Here is a 3,414-nt window from a genome sequence, read left to right as displayed (position 1 = left end):
TTGTTTGTTTGTTTGTTTGTTTTATTTTAGTATAGATACATTTTCATTGCATTGCTTTGTTTTATTTTTGGACCTTTTTGCTTTGGTTTTCCTGGCCACGCTTTGCTTTTCCTGGCCATGCTTTTTCAGGCCGCGCTTTCCTTTGTTTTGCTTTGCTTCGTATTCCTGCCACGACTTTGCTTTCCCTTCTCTGCTCTGCTTTGCTTTTCCTACCCCTGTTGTGCTTTGTCTCGCCTCAAACTGCTTTCTTTCTTTTGCTCTACATTTCCTGGCCCTGCTTTGCTTTTCCTTGTGCTACTTTCCTTTGCTCTGCTCTGCCTTGCACCGCTTTGCCTTTCCTGGACACGCTTTTCTTTGCTTTTCCTGGCCCTGCTTTGCTTGGTCTTTTTTTTTTGCGTTTTTTTGTTTTGTTTGTTTGTTTGTTTGTTTTATTTTAATATAGATACATTTTCATTGCATTGCTTTGTTTTATTTTTGGACCTTTTTGCTTTGGTTTTCCTGGCCACGCTTTGCTTTTCCTGGCCATGCTTTTTCAGGCCATGCTTTCCTTTGTTTTGCTTTGCTTCGTATTCCTGCCACAACTTTGCTTTACCTTCTCTGCTCTGCTTTGCTTTTCCTACCCCTGTTGTGCTTTGTCTCGCCTCAAACTGCTTTCTTTACTTTGCTCTACGTTTCCTGGCACTGCTGGGACTTTCCTTGTACAAGTTCGCACTGCTTCGCCTTGCCTTGCTCTGCGTTGCCTTTCCTGACCATGCTTTTTCAGGCCATGCTTTCCCTTGTCTTGCTTCACTTTGTTTTCCTGCCACGGCTTTGCTTTACCTTCTCTGCTCTGCTTTGCTTTTCCTACCCCTGCTGTGCTTTGCCTCAACTCCAACTGCTTTCTGTACTTTGCTCTACGTTTCCTTTCACTGCTGGGACTTTCCTTGTACAAGTTTGCACTGCTTTGCTTTGCCTTGCTCGGTTTTCCTCTTCATTGCTCTGCACTCCTGTGCTGCGCTAGGCTTCCTTTGCAGACCGTCCCGACGATTTTGCCGATGAGGCGATCGGTATATTTCGGAACGCATAAACCCTCAGACACACAGCTGGGCATCCCCGCAGCCCGGACACTGTCCCCTCGCAACTCGAGGGTGGGGGCAGCAGGCCCGGCCACCCGACATGGTCAGTTCTGTGGCCCCAGCCGTGTGGCCTGCCGCTAGGCGGGCCCCACTGCTATTCGTCTGGGGACGGTGTTGGGTGAGGTTTTGAACGACGATAAGTACAGTGGAAGAAAGGCAACAATAAATAAATAAAGAAATAAAGATAAAACCAGGTAAAGCAAGACATGGTTCTTGCCCGCTGTCACGGCGGACTATGAGGCGTCAAGGAGGCCGAGGAGCGGGCGAGCAGGGTACAGCCACCGTCCGAGTCTGGCCGCCAGCTCTACCCGGCATGAGGGCCCTGCGGTCTTTGCCCCGCAGACACTGGGAACCGGCAGGAGGGCTGGCCGCCAGCTCCTTACATTTGCTTCGCTTCTCTTTGTTTTTCCTTGCTCTGCTTTGCTTTGCTCTGCTCTGCTCTTCCGGGCACACTTTTGCTTTTCCTTCTCTACTTTCCTCTGCTGTTCTTGCCCCTGCTTTGCTTTGCTTTGCCTCAGATTGCTTTTCTTTGCTTTGTTTGCTCTGTCTTTCCTGGCAATGCTTTGCTTTTCCTCGTGCTACTTCGCTTTGCTTTGCTTTGCCTTGGTCTGCTTTGCCTCCACTGGCCATGTTTTCTTTTGCTTTTTCAGGCCACACTTTCCTTTGTCTTGCTTTGCTTTGTATTCCTGCCACGGCTTTGCTTTACCTTCTCTGCTCTGCTTTGCTTTTCCTACCCCTGCTGTGCTTTGCCTTGCCTCCTCAAACTGCTTTCCTTACTTTGCTCTACCTTTCCTGGCACTGCTGGGACTTTCCTTGTACGAGTTTGCACTGCTTTGCTTTGCCTTGCTCTGCGTTGCCTTTCCTGGCCATGCTTTTTCAGGCCATGCTTTCCTTTGTTTTCCTTTGCTTCGTATGCCTGGCACCTCTTGGTTTTACTTTCTCTGCTCTGCTTTGCTTTTCCTACCCCTGCTCTGCTTTGCCTCGCCTCAAACTGCTTTCGTAACTTTGCTCTACGTTTCCTGGCACTGCTGGGACTTTCCTTGTACGAGTTTGCACTGCTTTGCTTTGCCTTGCTCTGCGTTGCCTTTCCTGGCCATGCTTTTTCAGGCCATGTTTTCCTTTCTTTTGCTTCGCTTTGTATTCCTGCCACGGCTTTGCTTTACCTTCTCTGCTCTGCTTTGCTTTTCCTACCCCTGCTCTGCTTTGCCTCGCCTCAAACTGCTTTCTTTACTTTGCTCTACCTTTCCTGGCACTGCTGGGACTTTCCTTGTACGAGTTCGCACTGCTTTGCTTGCCTTGCTCTGCGTTGCCTTTCCTGGCCATGCTTTTTCAGGCCATGCTTTCCTTTGTTTTGCTTTGCTTTTTATTCCTGGCACTGCTTTGCTTTTCCTTCTCTACGTTGCTTTCTTTTCCTAACCCTGCTGTGCTTTGCCTTGCCTCCTCAAACTGCTTTCTTTCTTTTGCTCTACATTTCCTGGCACTGCTTTGCTTTTCCTTGTGCTAGTTTCCTTTCCTTTGCTCTGCCTTGCACTGCTTTGCCTTTCCTGGACACGCTTTACTTTGCTTTTCCTGGCCCTTCTTTGCTTGTTGGTTTTTTTTGCCTTTTTTTTTATTTTATTTTATTTTTTCCTTTAGATACATATTCATTGCATTGCTTTGTTTTATTTTTGGACCTTTTGGCTTTGCTTTTCCTCGCCGCGCTTTGCTTTTCCTGGCCATGCTTTTTCAGGCCACGCTTTCCTTTGTCTTGCTCTGCTTTTATTCCTGGCACCTCTTGGTTTTACTTTCTCTGCTCTGCTCTGCTTTTCCTACCCCTGCAGTGCTTTGCCTCGCCTCAAACTGCTTTCCTTACTTCGCTCTACGTTTCCTGGCACTGCTGGGACTTTCCTTGTACGAGTTTGCACTGCTTTGCTTTGCCTTGCTCTGCTTTGCCTTTCCTGGCCACGCTTTTTCAGGCCACGCTTTCCTTTGTCTTGCTCTGCTTTGTATTCCTGGCGCCTCTTGGTTTTACTTTCTCTGCTCTGCTTTGCTTTTCCTACCCCTGCTGTGCTTTGCCTCACCTCCAACTGCTTTCTTTACTTTGCTCTACGTTTCCTGGCACTGCTGGGACTTTCCTTGTACAAGCTTGCACTGCTTCGCTTTGCCTTGCTCTGCGTTGCCTTTCCTGACCATGCTTTTTCAGGCCATGCTTTCCCTTGTCTTGCTTCGCTTTGTTTTCCTGCCACGGCTTTGCTTTACCTTCTCTGCTCTGCTTTGCTTTTCCTACCCCTGCTGTGCTTTGCCTCGCCTCCAACTGCTT

The sequence above is a fragment of the Anser anser genome (assembly GCF_964211835.1).
Source record: "Anser anser genome assembly, contig: HAP1_SCAFFOLD_204, whole genome shotgun sequence".
NCBI classification, from domain to species: domain Eukaryota; kingdom Metazoa; phylum Chordata; class Aves; order Anseriformes; family Anatidae; genus Anser; species Anser anser.
The sequence above is the reverse complement of the archived record's forward strand: the minus strand, read 5'-3'. Positions refer to the sequence as shown.